General features: G+C 41.2%; 1 protein-coding gene across 3 annotated transcripts in view; it reads right to left on the bottom strand.

Annotated features, from left to right (window-relative positions):
* Positions 1–23779, bottom strand: part of WDFY3 (WD repeat and FYVE domain containing 3) — a 1200521-nt gene that overhangs the window by 1067511 nt on the left and 109231 nt on the right. For all 3 annotated transcript variants that reach the window (XM_069236246.1, XM_069236255.1, XM_069236264.1), the window contains exons 2-3: positions 15218–15422; positions 14799–14845 (exon numbers count right to left, since the gene is read on the bottom strand). The gene's annotated coding sequence lies outside the window, so the exon portion shown is untranslated. The remainder of the gene's footprint in view (positions 1–14798; positions 14846–15217; positions 15423–23779) is intronic.

The following is a 23779-nucleotide window of genomic DNA, read 5'->3' as shown; positions in this document are numbered from 1 at the left end:
TCCTCACTCCAGAATCATCAGTGTGCATTAAAAATTGATCCCCAACGACATCGTCATGACGTTTCCCAAATTTACAAGGGATAGCTAGTTTTTTTAAATTCTGATACATTGTCATCTATAGATTCTAGCAGTCCTTGGTGACGTTGAAAGAATTTGAAATGATCTACTAAGGTACAAACAGATGGTGAAAAATAATTCTCTAGAGGATCTTCAATCGCTTCCATAAATGCATGCGTTTCTAAGTCAATTCATACTTTTTCTTTTTTTTTTTTTTTTACTTCTAGGCGAAAATTCCTCAACAGTTGAAATATGCTTTAAACAGTATGCTTTCCATTGTGGCCACTTCATGATATGTTCCCCTTAGATTGGTGGGAAATTTTGAGGAGTTAAAAGTAAATGTTTGCACACATATTGTTTAAAGTTGTAATAAATATGTACAAGTAGTAAGCCAGGCCATCAGAATAGCATAAAATTACTTTGAAGAAAAATACTAGCTTTCAGTAGAAGTACTGCTCCGTATCTAATGCAGAGACTCACTGGGTTTTCTGAATCAGATACCATTTACAGTCTGTGATGCTGATCTCTTAAGATGTGGTACATGTAAATGAGTACAAGTAGAGTCGCCGCCACATAGAGGTCACGCAAAGAAGCCACATGAAGCGTCATGCCATGCTGTGACCTGGGACAGTGGTGATGTTGCTCGCTGGCACAGGTGCAAGCGTCACTAAGAATCTGATCGGAGAGGAGGTGTTTTTCAAAAGGTGTTTTGTTCTTGCCATGTAAGCATTTAAACGGCCCAAATTTAAAGTTAACAGTACTCACAACTGTGCCTGTTTGTTAAACTAGTCTACTACAATCACCAGATATCAAAGAAATCCACATTTCCTTCTTCATTTGTGTATTCGATAATCGTCGCTGTGAGCATGAATGTGAGCCGTTAGGAAATCTGTGCCGCAGGTAGAAGAAAATGGCATTATAGATAACTATTTTTAAAAAGCAGGCAGGTTTGTAGAAGTGTAGCTAGTGGCTGGGGTGTGACAACCTGCTGCTAATTAAAAAAAAAAAAAAAAAAAAAAAAAAAAAACAAGACAGCTGTTTTAGAATAAATATTATATTTTGTTCAGTATATAAATCACCCCAGCAGTTGTTGCTTCCAGCTGTTTTCAGGTACTACTTCTGTTACCCTTGCTTGTTACTGAATTCCAATGGTTCCATAATGGAATGTGTTGGAAATGGCCTTTCTGCAGGGTCATCCCCAGACTTTTTTCATCCTCCTCCACTTTTTCTTACCTCATTTTTTGCTGGTTTTCAGACTCTGTGCACTTTACCACTGCTAACCAGTGGTAAAGTGCATATGCTCTTTCCCTTTAAACATGGTAACATTGGATCATATCCAATTGGACTATTTAACTTACTTATAAGTCCCTAGTACTGTGCACTCTATGTGCCCAGGGCCTGTAGATTAAATGCTACTAGTGAGCCTACAGCACTGATTGTGCCGCCCACTTAAGTGGCCGCTTAACCTTGTCCCAGGCCTGCCATTGCAAGGTCTGTGTGTGTAGTCTCACTGCCAATTCGACTTGCCATTTATAAGTACTTACCAAGCCTAAAACTCCCCTTTTTCTACATATAAGACACCCCTAAGGTATGCCATAGGTACCCCATAGGGCAGGGTGCTATGTAGGCAAAAGGCTGGACATGTACCTATGTAGTTTACATGTCCTGGTAGTGTAAAACTCCCAAATTCATTTTTACACTGCTGTGAGGCCTGCTCCCTTCATAGGCTAACATTGGGGCTGTCCTAATATATTGTTTGAATGGTAGCTGCTGATCTGAAAGGAGTAGGAAGGTCATATTTAGTATGGCCGGAATGGTGATATAAAATTCTGCTGACTGGTGACGTTGGATTTAATATTACTATTTTAGAAATGTCACTTTTAGAAAGTGAGCATTTCTCTGCACTTACATCTTTCTGTGCCTTACAATCCACGTCTGCTGGGCTTAGTTGACAGCTCCTTGTGCATTCACTCAGACAAACCCCAAACACAGGATACTCAGCCTCACTTGCATACGTCTGCATTTTGAATAGGTCTTCCTGGGCTGGGATGGTGGAGGGCCTGCTCTCACACAAAGGACTGCCACACCCCCTACTGGGACCCTGGCAGACAGGATTGAACTGAAAGGGGACCTGGTGCACACTTCTAAGCCACTCTTTGAAGTCTCCCCCACTTCAAAGGCACATTTGGGAATATAAACAGGGCCTCTGCCCCTTCCAACTCAGACACTTCCTGGAGAAGAAACTTGTAACCAGAACCTGCATCCTGCCAAGAACTGCCTGGCTGCCCAAAGGACCACCTGACTGCTTTCTGTGAAGGACTGCTGTCTTGCTGTTGCCCTGCTGCCTTGCTGCTCCCTGGCTGTGGTGAACAAGTGCTCTCCAAGGGCTTCGATAGAGCTTGCCTCCTGTTCCCTGAAGTCTCAGGACCAAAAAGACTTCTCTCTTGCAACTGGACTCCTTGTGCGGCAAAAATTAGAAGCACAGCTTGCTAAACCGGATGCGCAGCCTGCCCCGCAGTGAGAAATTCACTGCACGCCGAACCAGAAAGACGCAGCCTGACTTCGCAAGGAGAAGATCGACGAAGCGCCTGCGTTGCGACAGAAACTTGGACGCACGGCCCACCAGATTGACGCACAGCCGACCTGGGAAGACGCGGCCCGACTTCCAGAGGGGAAATCGACACAGCGCCTGCGTTGCGACAGAAACTTCGACGCACGGCCAACCAGATTGACGCACAGCCGACCAGGGAAGACGCGGTACGACTTCCTGATGGGAAATCGACGCAGCGCCTGCCGTGCGAAAGAAACTTCCATTCAACGCCCACCGGAATGATGCAGCGCTTGTGGCTTCGCTCCACAAGCCCAGGATTCCACGCACAGACCCCGGGGCGTCTGAAAACCCCGCAACCCGAAGGGGATCCACGACAGAGCGCCGGAAATCGACGCACAGCCGTCCCTGCCTGTAAACTAAACAACGCATCACCGTGTGCGGCCCGAGAAATCGACACACGCCCCCTTTGTTTCCACGCTTCTCCTCTGTGGCCCATTGCAGAGATTTTTCACGCGAACCAGGTACTATGGGCTTAAAATAGACTTTGTTTGCTTTAAAAATACTTAAGACACTTTATATCACTTTTCAGTGATATCTCTACATTTACTTATTGCATCTTTGATCGTTTTGACCTGCACATATCCAAATAAATATTATATATATGTTTCTAAACACTGTGTGGTGTATTTTTGTGGTGCTATATTCTGTTATTGTATGATTTATTGCACAAATACTTTACACATTGCCTTTTAAGTTAAGCCTGAGTGCTCAGTGCCAAGCTACAAGAAGGTGGGCACAGGATAATTTGGATTGTGTGTGATTTACCCTGACTAGAGTGAGGGTCCTTGCTTGGACAGGGGGTAACCTAACTGCCAACCAAAGACCCCATTTCTAACCGAATGCAATCACGCAATTCCAACACAACAGTCTTCAACGTATTGTTATAAGATGATGTCATTATTTTTCTTTACCTTCATCACAGTTGGCTCAAAAAAGTCAGGCAAAGTACAGATTTCTGGTGGAGTCTCCTAATGATCGCACTTCACCTTCCTTGCAGATGTGGAATGTAGGACCGAGGGACATATGGGAAACACTGCAGGAATCTGCTGATTCATGAATTATTGATACCTCCTAATTTTCACATGCAAAGGTAAACAGATACTGCTCAGGGATCCATACGTATGGTGGACAAGCGAGCAGTTTACTGCCTAGATATTGTTAAGGAGACCATTTACTACAATTTAGGGATTATATAGTCAGATAATGCTCCCATGAAAACAGAATAGCCCACCAGCAATACTAAGAAAACTGATGATAAGCATGCATCTCAGATTAAGCAATTTATTACACCTCTCCATTGTGGGACTCAAGACCCTGTAAGAATTTGGAAGATGGAAATGAGGGCATTGACCAATCAGTGGTGCTGCAACAAAAATCAGAGGCCTCATTACTGGAAAAGTGCCAGCAAAAAACATTTTACGATCGATGATGCAACTTTCTCAATATAGCTTAATAGTAGTTTAGAAAACTCATTTTGGAAAAAAAGGCATTTGAGACAACATTTCTGATTATTATTGTACTCCGTTTCATCTCACTATCAGATGCTTTTCTGTATAGGCTTGACATGACTAGCAGAATTATTCATGTTTTTAGTTTGAGCTGTCTCAACATGCTGTAATCTACTTCTTTGGGCTTTCACCACTCCCATCACGACCATCATTTTAATTTGTTCCTTGGCCTGCATTTCAAAATTCCTTTTGTTTGTTAGGTACATGTTTTAGGTTTGTCCCGCCTTGAGACTGTTTCGTTACCACCTTGGAGACTGACCCTGTCCATTGATTATTGTACGATTGGCCATATACCTTAGTATCAGAGCACTACTTTTTTATTTTGCTTCTCAAATTCGCGCTTGTGGCAGTATGTTGTTTCTTCAGCTGGCATCCTTCTGTTTCTTTAGCTGGCATCCTGCTGTTTCTTTGCGGTGTCTGCACCCGACAAAGGGTGCAAGCTGGAGGGGCATTCTTTTGTATTTATTTACATAGTATGAACTGGACTAGAATATTGGAGCGCTTTACATGAGCACCGGTTTAATTTGCAGTCCAATCCCAAATTCTTCCCAAGTTTAGCAGTTAAAAATATATACAAACTAGCGCCTTTTAAACAGAAAAAAACACAAGGGAAACCCTCAACGTGGCTCTCCCTGGCACAGCAGGAGAGCCGGTACTACAGTATCCACTGCACTCGGGCAAATTGCCTCATAAATGCTATTTGTGGGGCATTCCTTTTTTAACACATTTTTGTCCATAACTCAGCCTTTGATGGTCATAGGACAAGGGGACATCACCAAAATGTTCAGCCTGACGTGCTCTTTTGGGTCATCACACTACGTTGAGGGGTACCCCAAAATCATGACTTTTTCCAACATTCAATATCTTTTTAAGCTCTCTTATGGCTGGAGCTTTTGTTTTACAGCTGGGAGCAGTTTGTGTTTTAAGGGCCTTGTTCGTAACAATATTCAAGCACGCCTGCTTGGCATGAAAATGTGTAATGTACTATGCCCTCTAGGTGCTGCATATATGGTTACATTGCAATGTTTCTCTGCCCTTCTCTTTTCATGTGGCTATGCCCTCTACTAGCTGACTATATGGTTACATGACCATGTTTCTTCCAAATGCTTTTTTTTTATTGTATGCCCTCTAGGGAATATTCTGATCATTACAGTTGAATGCCAAGTGTATGAAGGAATGCAAAAACAGTTTGTTTCTGATAAAGGGTTAATGTGCTGCATGGCTAAATACTTATATGGTCCCAAAGGTTAGACCTGTTGACTATGCCAATGCTCATTTCTTTAGATTTTCAGCTATGTTTTTATAGACCCATTATGGGGCTAAGAGCCCCTAAAGGAACAATTCTATTTTAGAATATCTGAATGCACCAGGAGAGATGACAATATACTACTGCTCTCTAAAACCTCAAAGACAGAACTTGTTGCAAAGCATTTTACATCAAATCTTAACTTCTTTGACCATCAACCACTGAACAAACCGGTATAGTTGCAGAAAGCTTTGTCTGGTTAATGAGGCAGATGACAAGCAGACATGCTAGGTAACATAATGTCCATTTAGCTCAAAATTGATTAAAGTACATAGAGCACTGCAACCCAGACTCTAGAGAACAGAACATGGACAACTTGGTTTTGGAACAATGCTTGCAATTGGTATTTTCAGGTAATTCATATTTACTTCGTTTCCACCACAGGACTGTCAAAAAAAACAAGCACTAGAATGATATCAAAAAGAAATATACATTGAAAAATATCTCCATAAATGTTCTCAGCGATGAAAAAAACAATCCAAAATATTTACCAACGTCTTACTTTTTTCACAGACATATTATATTCATTAGCATTCATGAGAATTTATGTCTCCCACAGAGACAGCTTTCAACTGTTTTTGCCGGAGACCTTATGTGGATCATACCAAAAACTTACAGTGGGCTTTCAACCAGACCACTGCTTACCACTCGTTGCCTTTCTTGTCACTCATTTGTTTGCCCCTCCACTGGAGCATAGCTTCTTTACCATTTTTTTCATTACATGGCTTATATCCTTGCAAAACTGAGAGATTATTTTCTTTTTATTTAGGCACTCTCTAAGGGTGTAGGGGTTTCTTTGTTCTCTCCCCTGTGTGCTGCTTCATCCCCACCCCAATAGCCACCACTCTCTCCACACACTTTGCTACTTCCTCATGACACACACCCTCCTCATCCACTGTTTTACCTATCCAGGCTTTTTCTTTGCCCTTTTCCCCTTCCTTTGTTTGATTCCTCACCTCAAACTGCAGTTGCTTCCCCATCCACTTTCTTTTTCTCCCATTCTCCTGTGTTAATTTCTCCTGTACACTCCCCTCCCACTCCTTTGTTGCTCCCCCACCCTTCTTGATATTCTTTTTCTTTTTTTAACATTTAAATTTTTTGGGTATGGCAGCTCCGCTTTGCTCAGACACAAGTAAAATTAATTTTCTTTAAAAGTTACTGCTCAAAGCATCATTCGCCATCTTAGAAAGCTAAATAAAAAATGTATAAAAAGGTGCCAGCATTATTCTGTATGCACATGCAGATGCATGCACACGCATAAGCCATCATGCACGCACATGCATTCAGAATAACATAGCCACAAGCAGCATATGCACGCATGCACATGTTAGCGTAATCACACCGTTTTTTCTAGTCAAAAAGCGCAGGCGAAGTTAATAGGTCAAAAAGATGAAACTAATGGCTTTGTCAATGCTTGTTTGACTCTTATTTGACCTTAGGCTTAGACCACAATGTTCATCATATATTCATAGATACTGATGAAAATACACAAGTACCATACATACCTACAATAACCAACAGGTACATTTGGGTGTACAGCCTTCCCTGTCAGCAATAACACTTGAACATTGTGTTTAATTTTTAGCAAAGCCTCTGCTCTGGCTAGATTATTCATCGATGCCCAAACCCTACCTTCCGTATACATTCACTAATGATGCCACTTATACTCCTAGAACAAGTTTAGATTATTTAGCACCCTTTAAGAAAGATATCCCTTCAGAAATTAATGAGCATCCCTAGACAAATCTCATCTCTTTCCTAACTTATTCTAGAACCATACACTCACAGAAATATGCTTTGTTTTCTTCGTTATATATACGAGGTATTTCAAAAATACTTCAAACATATTTACCATCTCGTACTACAATTCTACGCTACAAAAAATAAGATTCTGCACCCTCAAAGTAAAACATCTCCTGGCAGTCCCTCATCCATTGTTACGCCTATGAAGATTTGGACTTCAGAAGTGGATTAGATGCTTTAAATCCAGCATCACATTCCCCTGTGGTAGCCTATCTAAGAATAAGAGGTGCATGTCAGGTTCATTCCACACAGACGAATACTTCAAATTCAACTTTGCATTCTCTGTTGAAACATTAACATCTAAGATGTTATCCAATCCGATGGCCAGGTATTTTTACCAATGCAAATGGCCAAAAGCACATTTAAAAAGAATCACGCTTATAATTTATTGTATAAAAGACTAGGGATTAGGATCAAGTCTGGGGGATAAGTGGCCAGCACCCAAAAACATATTTGTGTCCAACAATAAGATATTAGAAAGGTGCCCAGTCCAATAATTACAGCAAATAACCCTCATTTATTAGCAACATCTGGAGGAAGTATGAATGCTAATGCTTTAATCACAGGAATTTGCAGGGCTTATATTTGGACAAAAAAGATACTCCAGCTACGTTTTTCAGCAATGGTTATTATTCACGTTTGTATCCCGAAGTCATCACCTTCGATTTGTATCTGCCATTATCAAGCCTCTTAATGAGCTGGATACATATTTTAAAAGGCCCTACTGTTATGTGGCATATTGAACAGATTTTGGAGATTTGCTTATATTCTTTTCTTTAATCGGTACTATGAAAGTAAATGGAAACTTATTATGCAATTGAAATATGCTTTTTCTTGTGCAATACAATATTATTAATGACCTTTTTCATTTGACTGCTTTGATCCTTCACTCTGGTGTTCCTACCGCAATACTGCATTTTTTTAATATCGACCTCAGTTGTACTATGGTGTCATAGTACAAATATACAGGTAAGTGTAGATTTGATACTTGGAGGGATCAAGTGTAAGGCACTAGAAATACTAGTGAATCCATAAATGAAAGAGTTGTAACTAATGAAGTCTGGCGGACTACAGACTGGGTCTCAACTTTCGTTGGTATAGTTTAGAAGATTCCACCGACTGCTGAACCAATTTTCTCCCTGCTAACTTGCCACATAGCTGGTTCTTCACAAACACACTTATATCATGTAGCTGAACCTCAAACAAGGCATTAAAATGTCAAGGTTTCGCAAGGAAAAGAGGTGCACACATTCCAATAACTGAAAAGAAGGCCCAAGTCCATTAGAGTAACAAAGAAGGCAATCAATGGGTCTTGAAAAGTAGTAACTGCTTCTTGAAGGTAATGCTGCTCAATACAAGGGGTTACACCTCAGTAAAGATGTTCTACTTAGGCGAGCCACTTTGTCATGAAGGATCACTTATAAAGGACATTGTGAAACTTTAAAATATATATATATATTCAGTTTTTCCGAGATAATACAAAAACTATGCACCTGCAGCCATGAATTATTTCCATTGGTGTGGTCCTCTGTACACAAAAAGAAGCATCAATTACTTCCTTTATAGATTACAGGGCAGCACAGGGTTGTGGCTTACTAACTTCAAGCACAAACAGCTTGTCAATAAATTCTTAGCACAGTCAAACTAGAATATTGTCTTCTTTCGGGGGGCGTTTTAAATTTTAATTAACTTTTCTATGCTTAATATACTTTTATACATATCCTTGGACACAATCGAGGTGCGACTTCACAGAACACCAGAGTAACAATTTTTTATAAACATGCGCAATTAACCAACTTGCTACTAATGTGTAATAAGGTAACACCCAGCTACAAGAGCATTTGGATTCTGCCACAAAAAAATAATATGGTAAAATATTGTGTAAACAGGAACACATTTAGTCAAATTACCCAATGTTTTTAGACATTTTTATGTTAAAATCAAACGTGCCTGGAAACCAAGCATCTCACAAGAGTTTCAGATTTTGCCACCAAGCACAACCTTTTCAAACAAAACTACCTTATTTAAACAGGACTTCTAATATTGAAGTTTCACCTGCGTTGACACTAGAGCAGGCCATCGTATTATTATTTCTTTTTGTATTTAAACAGTGCTGGCACACCCTGGATCAGCTACAGGGCACTGCTGATTCAATGCAAACCTGCAGAAATACAACCAGCAAACACTGTATTAAGAAAATACCCAATTCTCAGTAATCAGTCTAAGCCCCAAGGAAAGGGTGTCAGCAGTACACTGAACTCAGGGCATACACTATGGAGTACACAAATCCAATCTTCATTTACCAAGATTCATATAATGGGCGTGTGAAAATACTCTTATGCTTTCCCAGTCTGGCTCTTTCAAGATGTTACTTCTTTTGTGCCCACCACTTTCTCAATTTGCACACTCTGTATTAACGTAATGTCCAGTGCCAAAGAGAGGTCTGCCTCAACCGTGTTTTCTTGCCCGGAGTCCTGTTCATCAGCAGTCAGGAACACGCTTCAACCATAAGGGGTATATACGTCCTATGTTTCAACCCACACGTTCATTTGTTCAGGATAGAGACAACATTAAATCAGTCCCGTAGTTTAAATATTCATTTAAAACCAAATGATCGTTTTTGTGCATGAGAGTGACTCATTCTTATAAAACTAAAATCATTAACCTGCAATAAATCTATTTGAGAAGACAAGGTGGAACGATGGGACAGTCTTAGTAATACTGTTCTCATGTTCTGGTACCGCAACAAGTGTTACTATTACAACACAAAGATATAGATCTCTAAACAAGAGACAGCTAAGGTTCTTTAAAAATGCTTTTTGGTGCTGAAACTGCTGTAGTTGAGCACTAAAAATCAACCAAGATGTCGGCAAATTTATAGCAGCTTTATGCAGGAGAGTAGCTAGTCGCACTAGAAACGCAAACATAAACTGAATAGAGACCTGTTGACTATGCCTATGCTTGTTTTTTTCCTCACAGCTGGCCATGCACAGATACCATCTTAGAATGATTTTACTTGAAGCAAAGATCACTCTCCAAGATGGTCACCATGCATGCACTGCACCATCTTGGAATAGGTTTTCTTTTGCTTTAAGAAACATAATTCCAAGATAGCCCTAGTGCATGTATGTGCACGGCAGACAGCTTGCAATGTTTTTTTCTATTGTAGTTAGAAAAGGCATTCCAAGAAGGCCATTCTGTGTGCAGAGGCTTAACAGATAACCATCAAGAAGTGAATTTTCTCACAGAATAAAAAATCCATGATGGTCTCTTGCATGCACACATGTGTGCAATCATTTAAAAACCTTTACAGAGGGCTCCCAATGATATAGCAGTGGGTGGAACATGAGGGGGCTAAAGGTAAGCAGGGGTTGATAACATTTTTATAACGAGAAGGAACAGGAAATTAGGGTGAAGCAGGAGAGGCAAAAGAGAGAAAAAATAGTTCCTTACGCACTATAAGACTGGGTGAGGCAAACAAAAGAATACCTAGAAAAGTAATTGAACCAAGAGTAGGGAACTCAGACAAAAAGCCACTCACTAATAAGAGGTGGACACAAATCCCACTGTAATTCTGTAGGGGATACAACAGGTAGGTTGGCAACAGAGGAAAAACCAAGAAAAGAATGTGGCAAAGTGAGAAATTAGGACAATGTTAACAGGCATGTAAAACAAAACACAAGCGTGAACAACAGATGGGGCAGTATCCATTGCATTAGGAATAAACAAGTGCAGGGGGTAGAAGGGGAATAATAATAAAAAGACAGTCTCCTAACATAGGTAACTTCGACATTTAGGTATTCAGCATAAATACACCTACATGCATTTATTAGATTCAAAATGAAGAAACAGAATCACAAACTTGACAGCCATTATTTTTACAAGCGACCAGAAAAAGAGATGACGCAAATAATGTTAGTCGTGGAGCCTCAAGTCGCGAAGCAGAGATTCTAAAAACTCTCGCAACACAGAATCATTCTGACCCTGCTCTAAAAATACATTTGTCAAACAAAGCATGAGCTTTCGAGTCCAGCCCTGCATTGGTGACACGTTTCCCACCGGAACAGTCCTCAGTATGACATATGCAGAGTCTGACCCAGGCAGAACAGTGAACGAGAAAGTGTAAATTTGCATTTAACCAATGAGTGAAAGACTTCCACTAAGCCAATGAATGCAAAAGATGTACACTGTGTCAATTAATGCAAATAAACTCCAAAGTCTATGCAATACACTGTTACCCAAGGTTAAAAATAAAGTCACAAAGTGGCTTCACTTGGCCATTGGATATACACAAAAACTGCCAAACCAGCTCTTTCAGGGATCATCTCTGCTTCATTATCTATTAAACTTTAACACAAGGCTACCTACCTGCTCTCTGGTGTCTTTCACAAGGTAACCCCCTCAACACTGCAATTTTTCGGGGTCCAGAAAAGTCATCACTAGTTACTTCTTGGGCACCGGTTCAGAAAGATTGATCTGTGAGTGTGTGTGACTTAAAACTTAGTCCCAATCAAGATGTTTTTGATAACATTTTTATCAGTTTTTGAAATCCACCAGGTAAAAAATACAAGTACAGGTAGATTTCACTTTCACATTATAACCAACCAAGTGACAAATCACATCTCCAAACCATAGTAGGCTCCCATCTCCCCCATATCTTATCATTGTTCAGTGAACAGTCTCATGCCGTATAAATCGATTTTTCAAGTTGAGCACACCAGTCCACTCCCACTCTCCATTCCGCTAGGGACACAGTGCTGGGGGAGTTCCATTTCCGGGCAATGTCCCACTTAGCAACTAATGCAGCAACACCCACAAGTGTAGAGTGCAAACATAGAACATAACAAAGGTAGTAGTGGTGAATTAACTGCACTTCCTATATGTGTCCAACAGTAACAAGTGTACAGTCAGCCCAGGAGCCGCGAACCTCGTTCACCATGCCCAGCAGGGCCAGCCTGGGGGACAGGTCAAGGTTCTGCTCCAAAACCCCAGAAAGTTCCATTTCTATTTGCTGCCCATACACAGAAATAACCAGGCAAGCCCAGACTACATGGCAGAAATCAGCTGGGGTCTTTGAACAGTGGAAGCAAGCTGGTTGGGGATCCCGCCAGCAAGGTGCAAGTGTATAGGGGTGAGGTATGTTGCATGTAGGTAATTTAATTGAATCAGCCGGAGGCGTGCAGAGATAGCTAGAATGCGTTGATGTTAGATTGCACCTTTATCAATATGACCCATCAGCAGCTAGGCCTCCAGGGGACTACATTCTGCGAACTCAGTGTTGGGTTGTATCTTAGCTAGAAGTGCTTGGCGTAGTTGCAGATATTTGTGGAATTGCATTCTATGACGGTCACAGCGGACCTCTAGGTCTCTAAAGGACAAGATGTGTTTTCCCGCCTGGACATCCCCAAGGACAGTGTTGCCAATCGTATCCCACCTGCGGAAGCCCTCTAAGCCGGCTCAGTGGTGGTGCCAGCAACCCCTCTGTCAATTTCCCGTTCCAGCTTAGGAATCTCAGCATGGATCTCCAACAAAGGAAGATCACACTAGTGATTTCAGGCAAGCTGCTGGGTATTTCAGCACCATACAGCATGTCAAGGATGTGGCCAAATACCAAAGAGGTAAGCTCTCCTCAATATGTTGGATCGTCCAACCTACCACTAAGTCAGTCATTAACAACAATGAAGTCCTAATCAAGATAAACAAAATGTTGGTGAACTGGGGCACAATGCCAACAGTTTCCCACCCTTTCACATCAAGAAGTTGCAATGCTCCTGTTCAACTAAGCTTGGCGAAGAATTAAATATTTAAAAAGGACACCCGGCAACATAAACATATGGTGATAAACTATACTTGCCTAAATTACCAGAAAAAGAGGCGACATGCGAGAAATAATGAATGCATGAATTATCTCAATAAAAACAACACCACCATTGGCTTCAAAATATTTGGGCACTAAAGAATTATTAAGTTTTAGTGTGGCATTTGCTATGTGGTAGAGGCTTGCTAATGTGTGCTGAGGATTAAAGTAGAACATTGTTAATTAAGCCACAGGTAAGAGATGTGGGAAAATGATTTATTATGTATTCCTACCTAGGGCAAATAGTTTACTTCAAGTGTTTGTGTTAGTGTTAGGATGGCAAACCTGATCTGAAAGGAATGGGCACTTAGCACTCACTGAAGCTACAGCAGACAGAACTGGGATCCACGTAGTGTGACAACAGCTAGTAGAGCCAGTGAAAGATGCCCCGATAGTTTTCTACTGGGTATATACAGGAGGTTCAGTCTAGGGTATCTTTTTATCATAGCCTAAAGTACCGCCATGGAATTTTGTGGGGCATAAGCATCTCAAACTTCAATAGATGCAGGACTATAGAAATCTCTTGGCCGGCTGGATGTGTAAATATTCATCTTCACCTACTATGATACACTCCAGAGTCTCTACTCTTTCCTTAGTGAACATCTTTCTTTAAATTCCATATCTACTACCCAAACCTTTTAGTGTGGGATAATTTGCATTCAGGAATTAAGGAGACAGAGGGGTTTGGATCAGGAATTTGATAGGGAATTGCATTTCTTGTATGTGCCACAGTTACACCTATTTTACAAGATAGGGATAGGAAGTGACAAAAGTACAAATGTGTCAATCAACAAACATATTGGTATAGTAGACAATTTCTTGCGGTACAGAACTGTTTACAGCCGTTTACTCTAAATTGTTTCATCTGAGAAGATGTAGTATTACTTCACAAATTCAAATAAAATGGTGCAAATGTATCAGTTTATTCTTACGTGTTTGTAGCAGCAGAACTCCCTCCACCGTTCCAGGGAGGCACATCGGGTTGACACCTAGCACCACGTTATTAGTCCATCATATTTAAAAACCTGTGATTTTCTTTTTCAAACCATTGACTTAAGTTGTGTTAGTCCAATTGACTCAAAAGACGCAAACCAACAGTACAACTCCTGAATGCATTAGATTGCCATATTAAAGAGCATAACAGGGAACATAGAAAGCATGGAGTGAGGTGGCAATCTTAAATGGGTCCCCACATCAGATCCTTAGTTCATACTCACCTAATGACAGCATAGCACTATGTAAACAACCACTACAGACAGAATACAGACAAAGTCTAGGGCAACAATTGTACTAAGTGGCTATGCAAAAGAGGAGCACACTATGTTGGCCACTCCTATAGAAGTAAATCAAAAAGCTAAATCAATAACAAATGATAGCAGGGGAGGCTGGAGGTAAAAATGGGAGACACCAAAAGAATGTGTCTGAAGTGTCTTGCTTCAAAGTGTGTATTTCATCTGCAGGAACTAGTATGGATGTTAGAAAAGAAATGTCAAGCTTGTAATGAAGCCAAACACAATAAATCAAACTAATTGGTAGCCATAGTTACATACATGTAAAAGTGTACCATAGGAGAGAGCATCAGTCTTCATTCATTCATACAGGACTCATTCCACATCAGATTAATGACAAAGAAAGTACAGCAAACAGCATACTTACCATGTATTGGACTTCTATAGTGCTTTGCCATGGCTCTTTAAAGAGTCCTAGGAATCAAAAATTGAAAAATTCATAAGAAAAATCAAACCAAACCAGACCAACGCCCTTATTTAATTTAATGTAATTTATGAGAGCAGCTCACAAGTTATTTACTATCGTCCTTTTTGGTATAGTCTCTTAACCCTAACAAATTCCATGAAGCTCTGAATCAAATGAAAATGTAATGAGCTTATTTACCCTCCTCCACTCCTCAATATTATACATTATTTCACAGACATAAATCCTATGAGTTTCATATATCCTCAATGATAATAATAATAGCATTTTTGTGGCATATATTCTCACAACAGTTCAATAAATGGTCTTGAAACCATAAGCGCATAGAGTAGGGCAAAGACTCATTACACTGAGCGGCTTACCTTTCTGGTGGGAAATCACCATCCTTGCACCATGGAAGGACTGCTTGAATGGCTAATTTGCTTCTTACTTCATGAAAATCGGTCTTCAAAGTTCTCCCAAGGATGAATGATTAGGATGAGAGTAAATGAGTGAGAGGTAATCTCAAAGAAAACAACAATCCCAGCAAATTCTCCAGTAAAGGTCAGCCAGGTAGGAAAATCAAACCTGTGATAAATGGAAACAGATAATTTGACAGTTTGACATGGAAGGAAAAGCTATTAAAAAACTATTATACCCGTCTCTAAACAAACACTACTCTCTAAACAAAAACAGAGACAGTTGTAAGAGATTGCATCCTAAATCAAGAGGAATATGTTTCACAAGAGCATAAAATGAATTAAGTACTACTAAATAGACTGAGCCATACACCTGAATATGAGCGTTTAAATAAATGTGCCAAGTGTTGAACTCTGGAAAAAAAAATGGAAAACATAAGGAAGTGTGACTTTATAAACAAGACAATTTGGTTGTTACTGAAAGGCTGATTTGACCAAGCAACTAATATATTGAGACCAGTTTAAACATAGGGTAGGTAGTAAAACATTATTTAGGAGTCCGCTTCAGTCTCTAGCTCAAGACAGCAGGCAGATCTGGATCATTCGGTTAAACTACTCTTTTCAACCCTAGTTTAAGTTTACTCAGTATTCAACCTGCCATCGGATTGTAAGTAAATGATCGATTATTTGGTTGATGTCTCTTCTGCCAGACCAGATATTTCTCACATCAGGAGGTCTGGCTTGACAATTAAGCTATTTTGAAGGCCTCCTTCTGGTAGCACTTATTCAAAACATACTCCTTTGGGTGGTCCCAAAGCCCACTGTATGCATTCTCTCTCACCAAATGCTACAGGCTGCTTGGAACAACATTATGCCTCCTATGAAGTGATTGCACAGCCATGCATGAGCCATTTTACATCTCAAAGGTATACCAAATTATCACACAAATTCTTTTTGTCATAGACACGCTGCATACTAAAGCAATAATTATGGTTTTCTTTTTTCACTACTGCAGGCTTTCTTTTAAAGTGTTTTGGGCCTGATCTTGAAATGCAAGCCAGACATATTGGGTTTGCAAATGCTTATTTTGTTTGTAAATTCTTTAGCAAGTTAACACTTCCTTAGGAATACTGCAGCAAAGACTGAGTATGAGAACAGACTGGAGCAATTTCTATATAGTATTTTAATACAGTCATGATGATATTAAACTGATTACTTAGTATTGATTTTCTTAGAGATTCCCAAGTCCTTGTTTCAAGTGTAGGTTCTACCTTTCTCCAGTTACTTGATTTTTATTTTGAAGCAGGTGTATACTGTATAATTGTGTTAACTGACTTTATTTATATTTTTTCTTTTTTTAATCTACCTATTTTATCTATTTGTATCATAGTCCACAGCTTGTGTGAAGAAAGGTTAATGCTAAACAAACAGAATAAATAAAAAAATTATTTTGACTGTTGAAGAGATTCCTGTAACATACGCAAGAGGTCAGTCTTTGGGCCTTTGTCTCTCTATGGAGAGGTGTCTTTGGAAAGCTTTCTATATACTAAAGCGATTAATGTGATTGAAACAGCCAACGAAATGGATGTGACAAAAAAATATTATGGGCAAAGAAGTCAAAATAAATATTTGATTATCACTTAAATCATAAACAGGTCTGTACAGAAAAATAAACCTGCACAAATCATTAACAAGAAAAGCTTTTCAACAAGTCAATGCAGCTCTGTTGATATGTCTTACACAGTTGTAAAGACAAAAGACCAGTATCTTAGATTATTGCATATGAGGGAAAGGTTTGACACCATTTGTTTGCTTATGTTTAACCCCCTGGGTACCAGGGATGAGCTGGTCTCACCTTCGGCCACGGATCCCATGTGCGGGGACGAGACCAGCTCATCCTGCACCCAAGCCCACGGGGGAGTGCTCTCCCACCCACAACCCCCGTCAGAGATAGAAGGGGAAACACTTCCCCTTCCACCCCGGCAATCTCATGATATCAGCACGCTGACAGTGCACCAACGACATCAAATGGTGCCAGGGACATGCTGGAAGCCATTTGCTTCAGCGCAATAGGAGAGAGGAAGCAAAAAAAGGTGAGTCCTTCTCCTGGAGGGTGGTTGGGGGTGGAAAACAGACACAGGGGGAAAGAAAATAGTTTTTCCTTTCCCCCTGTGCCTGTTTTCAATGGATTCCTGCTCCACGATCGCGGGCGAGGCCCGAAATCGTGGAGCAGGAATCCACCACTAGGCACCAAGGATGTTCTCTTTGTGTATTTTGTGGAGCGACGCCTTAGGCAAGGATCGCTCCCTGGGGGCAATACAGTATCTCTGTGTCACCTCCCCGGGGGCTAGGTCAGCTGTTTTTTTTCAGCCGATCTGTCCCACAAGGGGGGTCGAAACCCACTAAGAACCAGAGACTATCTTTATTATAATGGTTTAGGGCAGCAACCCATTAGGCAAGTGTCACTGCCCTGGGGGCAATACAGTACCGTGTATCAGCCACCCCCTCCCCCCCCGGGGCTAAATTGGCCGTTTTTTGTTTAGGCCATCTGCCCCCAAGCCACCAAGGATTTTTTTTTCCTTTTTTTTTTTGATTTTTTTGTTGGAGGGGTGGTGCCCCCTTTGGCAAGGGTCCCCCCCTCCTCCCCCCCCAAGGGGGCACATTACTGATGGCCATTTCTGCCCCTTTTGGGGCAGGTCGGCCTATTTTTTTAGGCCCATCTGCCCCCAAGGGGGTTAGAATCCACTTAGGCACCAGGGATCTTGTTTGTGTGTGTTTGTTTGGTGTGGTGGGGCACATTACTGATGGCCATTTCTGCCCCTTTGGGGCAGATCGGCCTAGTTTGTTTAGGCTGAATCCACTTAGGCACCAGAGATCTTGTTGTGTGTGTGTGTGTGTGTGTTTGGTGTGGGGGGGCACAGAATTGTTGGCCATTTTTGCCCCCCTTGGGGGCAGATTGGCCTACTGTTTGTAGGCCAATCTGCCCCCAACGGGGGCAGAGTCCACTTAGGCACCATGGAACAATTCTAAATGCTTGGCGGTGGGGTGTTTGTCAACTGGCAAAGTATTTGCATTTGCGATTATAATAGTGTGTTTCTCCTTTTTGTACTAGTTCAAAGCTTTTTCTTCATTTGCTGTGGCTCCTTGCGGTTTTGGCAGTGGTTGACCTGCGGTTTGCGTAATTGCATGTTTAGGTAAGTAAAAACAATTTACTCCAAAGGAGCATAAATGACGTTTGTAGATGGTGTACTAAAGGCAGGATTGTGTGTGAAATTGTCCATTAGATTTATGCACAATCATATTTGTATTGTCTTATCTCTAATGTGCTTTTCTTTTTACTTTTTAGTGGGATATTATTGGTGATTACTGTGTCTGTGCAGAGTAGCTGCTGGTGAGTCTAGCTTTTTCAGGCAAGTGAGTGGTATAGTTTTTGAGCGCATAACTCTTTGTGATAAAGCCACACTTTGTTTATTACTTATTTTAGACAGTGCTGGTTGTTGTTGGCGTATTTGTCAAGTTACACTTCTTAGAAAGGATCATGGCTAGCCACAGAGTGATTGCTCAGCAGGTTGTTGGTATGCTTTTTGAGTCATCTTCTGACCAGGATTATGAGACTGACTCTGCATCTGAGGCAGAGGAGGAAGTGAGAGATTCTGGCAGTGAGTTTTCTGTCCGAGAGGAATCTTCTGATGAGGAAACCACTCTCAGTGCAGATGAAGGGCCTGTTTTAGAGGAGGACACCGATGTGCCAATATTGCAGCAGCCTGGGGCTGAAAGGTTTCCCATTGGACGACCTGAACTCTGGGTTGCCCCAAACATGGAGCAGCCACACTTGCCTGCCTTTACTTGTCTCCCAGGGTGTACAGTGAATACGGAAAACCTTTTGCCTGTCAATTTCTTTCAGTTGTTTATGGACAATGTATTTTTGGAAGAGATTGTTCAGCAGACTCTTGTATGTGGAGCAGTATTTGAGGGACAACGTTGCCAGACTTAGGACTCAGTCTAGAGCTACCCAGTGGATTCCCACAAATCTGGAAGAGATGAAAAAGTTCTTGGGTTTGACTTTTTTGATGGGGTTGATAAGGAAGCCGTCCCTGGCTTCTTATTGGTCTACTGTCCCTGGATGGCAACGGCTATATTTCATGCAACCATGACTGTAATCCGTATTTGCTTCTTCTTTAAGTGCTGCATTTTGTTGATAATGCTTTAGCCTTGCCACGAGATCACCCCGTCTGTGACTGTCTTTTTAAGATTAGGCCTGTCCTTGATCATTTTGTAGATCGGTTTTCAGAGGTCTATGTTCCAGGGAAAGAAATATCTGTAGATGAGTCTTTGGTTCTGTTCAAGGGGCGTTTGGTTTTTAAGCAGTACATTCCTAGCAAGAGGGCACGGTATGGAATTAATATGTATATGCTTTCTGAAAGTAATACAGGGTATGTGTATAATTTCCGGGGTCTACACTGGTAGAGATTCTAGTATTGACCCCTGTGGTTGTCCGCCCATTATTGGAGTTAGCGAGAACATTGAGTGGGAACTTGGTAGACAACTGTTTAAAAAAGGTCATCATCTGTACATAGATAACTTCTACACTGTAGTGCAGTTGTTCACGGAATTGTTCAGAGTGGACACTGTTGCTTGTGATACAATCCGGTCTAACCGGCCAGGCTATCCATGGGAGCTTGCCTGTAAAAAACTTGAGGGGACAGTGCCTTGCGTAATAATGAGCTGCTAGCTCTGAAATCTGCAGACAGGAGGGATGTGTACATATTAACTACCATCCATGATGAGAGTATTTCCCCTGTGACTGTTTGGGAATAGGTTGCGGAAGTGCGCAAACCTGCGTGCATTTTGGACTACAATAAGCACATGGGTGGTGCTGACAGAGTAGATCAGAGTTTGGAACCTTACACTGCTCTTCGTAAGTCTTACGTGTGGTACAAAAAGTTGGACATACATTTGTTTCACTTAGCAATTTTTAATGCTTTTATTGTGTTCAAGGATTGTTCTCGAGTCAAGAATGAAATTTGTTAAATTTCAGGAGTCCGTGATAGAGAGCCTTATTATGGTGGATCATGCAAGGGTTCCTAGTGTAGCACTGGTGGGGGATGTGGCTAGATTGAAAGATCGCCACTTTCCTGATCACATTCCTTCCACTCCCCAAAAATAAACTTGCCCACTAAGAAATGTAGAGTCTGTGCCCGAAGAGGTACCCAGAGGGAGAGCAGGATATACTGCCCGGACTGTTCTTAAAAGCCTAGGCTGTGTGTGGCTGGCTGTTTCAGGAGTTACCACACACAGAAGAATTACTGAGAACTACTGTGAGCGTAAACTGCTGTTTTATACTTTCAAATGTTCAGTTTCACATTGGCATTACTGTCATGTATTCAGTTAGAGCTTTTGTGTTTGTAGTTTTGTACTTATTTATAAGTAGTTAGTGATTTCTTTGTTGTTTAAAAACAACAAAAAAAGTGATGTCGGTGTGCATGGAGTGGCGCTTGGCTGGCGTGTGCGTGGAGTGGCGCTTGGCTGGCAGTGTCAGCCAATCGCCAGTCCACACTCTCCCATCAGCTGGTGTGATTGCTGTGTCAGGCATGTGGGCATATGAAAGTAACGGGCCATTGAATGCGCTATCTGTTGATGCGAGTGTTGTATTGGGCTGGGCCCGCGGCTGGTGGCGTGAGTGGTCTTGTGCATGTCATGTGTGAAAGGTGTGTGAATGGACTGTAAAGCGGTTGGTGCCTTGACGCGGCTTTACAGCCCATGAGCAGTGAGTCACTGGTTCGGTTTTTTGGCCTTTCAGTTATTATCACTGCATTTAATTTTCATGAAAATGATCTACTGACCCATCACTCACCCTTGTGCCAAATCCAACCAATATGTGTGGTAAAAATGACAAATGCTGCTCTGCTATAATCCGGTGTCACAGCACACCCTTGACATTCTAGGTGTCTCGGGTGGGACCCAGGATGATGAAGCATGCCACCAGCTTGGTTGGTTCGGTGAGGGGTCTTTTTAACATAACCTAAGTGTGTTTCTTTTCACAATTTTAGTGTTTGGAACATCACAGAAGTACGTGGACACATCAAAATGATCTATTACAAAACTAGGAGGAGAAGTCCAGGGAGGTATGGCTTGCGTAGATCCCCCAACATTTTCTTATCCAGACTCCTCTGCAAACCTCAAAATTTGCTTAAAAAAGCATATTAACCTCACTTTTCTTTGTAGGATCACCGCACTGGCACAAATTTTCTACCGCCCAGCGTTCCCCTCAGTCTCCCAAGTAAAATGATGCCTCACTTGTGTGGGTCCTCAAAGTGGAGTCAGCCTAAAGATGTATAAAAGAAAAAAAAATGCTTATCAACTTGCTGTGCTATCCCCTCAATCTCTACACGTTTTTGGCCTTTTCCTGTTGCAGGCACCTAGGCCACCCACACAAGTGAGGTATCATTTTTATCGGCAGACCGAGGGGAACATTGAGTGGTAGGAAATTTGTGCCAGCACACAGATCCTACAAAGAAAATGTGATTTATTTATTTTTAGCTATATATGAGCTTTGCAGAGGAGTCTGGGTGAGAAAATGATGGGGGATCCACGCTAGCCACACCTCCCTGGACTCCACTGGGTGTCTAGTTTTCAAATATGTCTGGGATTGGTAGGTTTCCCTAAATGACCGCCGCAACTGGGACCAAAAACACAGGTTGTTTTGTAATAGATCATTTTTATGTGTCCACATTGTATTTTAGGGCATTTCCTGTCGCGGGCACTAGGCCTACCCACACAAGTGAGGTACCATTTTCATAGGGAGACTTGGGGGAACGCTGGGTGGAAGGAAATTTGTGGCTCCTTTTAGATTCAAGAACTTCCCATTACCGAAATGTTAGGAAAAAGTTGTTGTTTTTTGCCAAACTTTGAGGTATGCAAACGATTCTAGGTAACCAAACCTGGTGAGTGCCCCACAAGTCACCCCATTCTTAATTCCCCTAGGTGTCTAGTATTTAGAAATGTCCAGCTTTGGTAGGTTTTCCAAGGTGCCGGCTGAGCCAGAGACCAAAATCCACAGCTAGGAACTTTGCAAAAAACAGGTCAGTTTTCTTTAGGAAAATGTGATGTGTCCACATTGTGTTTTAGGGCATATCCTGTCGCAGGCACTAGGCCTAACCACACAAGTGAGGTGCCATTTTTATCGGGGGTCCTGGGAGAACACAGAATAGAACAAGTGCTATTGCACCTTGTCTTTCTCTACATTTTTTCCTTCCAAGTGTAAGCCAGAGTGTAAAAATGAGGTCTGTTTGAGAAATGCCCTTTAATTCACATGCTAGTATGGGGACCCTGGAATTCAGAGATGTACAAATAACCACTGTTTCTCAACACTTTGTCTAGTGCCCATTTCGGAAATACAAAGGTTTCCTTGTTACCTATTTTTGACTCTTTATATTTTACCAAATAAATTGCTGTATACCCGGTATACAATGAAAGCCCATTGCAAGGTGCACCTCATTTATCGTCTCTGGGTACCTTGGGTTCTTGAAGAACCTACATGCCCTATATATCCCCACAACCAGAAGAGTCCAGCAGAAGGTATATTGCTTTTGAAAATCTGACATCAGAGGAAAAAATTACATAGTAAAACGTGGTGAGAAATGGCTGTTTTGTTTGCCTCCATTTCAATATTTTTGTATTACAGCTGTTATTTTCTGTAGAAAGACCTTGTAGGATCTACACAAATGACCACTTTCTAAATTCTGAATTTTGTCTACTTTTCAGAAATGTTTAGCTGTCCGGGATACAGCATTGGGTTCACACCCATTTCTGTCACTAACTGGAAGCAGGCTGACAACACAAAAAATAGGAAAAATTGGGTTTGTCCCAGTAAAATGCCAAAATTGCGTTGAAAAATGTGTTTTTCTGATTCAAGTCTACCTGTTCCTGAAAGCTGGAAAGATGGTGATTTTAGCACTGAAAACCCTTTGTTGATCCCATTTTCAGGGGGAAAAACAAATGCTTTCTTCTGCAGACCTTTTCCCCCATTTTATTGAAAAAAATGAAATTCTTGCTGTATTTTGGCTAATTTCTTGGTCTCCTTCGGGGGAACCGACAATCTCTGGGTACCTCTGGAATCCCTAGGATGTTGGAAAAAAAGGACGCAAATTTGGCATGGGTAGCTTATGTGGACAAAAGGTTATGAGGGCCTAAGCGCGAACTGCCCCAAATAGCCAAAAAAAAGGCCTGGCACCTGAAGGGGAAAAGCCTGGCAGTGAAGGGTTAACAAAAAAACTAGAATGACAACCACATAAAATCATTATAGCGAAATATGACAAAGAAATGTAGTGACTAAAACACTGTTTTAAAATAGCAACTGCTGAGGCTTAACATTAAAAAAAAGAACATGCTCACATCTAAATTTACTCCCACAGGATTAACATTAACCATCACTGAGTGATCCCATTTTTCATTCTTGACTAAGCTTCTTAATTTCAATGAGAACTGAATCGAAATTCATTACACGATTTTAGCTAAATATCACTT

The sequence above is a fragment of the Pleurodeles waltl genome, chromosome 1_2 (genome assembly GCF_031143425.1).
Source record: "Pleurodeles waltl isolate 20211129_DDA chromosome 1_2, aPleWal1.hap1.20221129, whole genome shotgun sequence".
Taxonomy (NCBI): domain Eukaryota; kingdom Metazoa; phylum Chordata; class Amphibia; order Caudata; family Salamandridae; genus Pleurodeles; species Pleurodeles waltl.
This window is presented reverse-complemented; position numbering and strand designations above follow the sequence as displayed.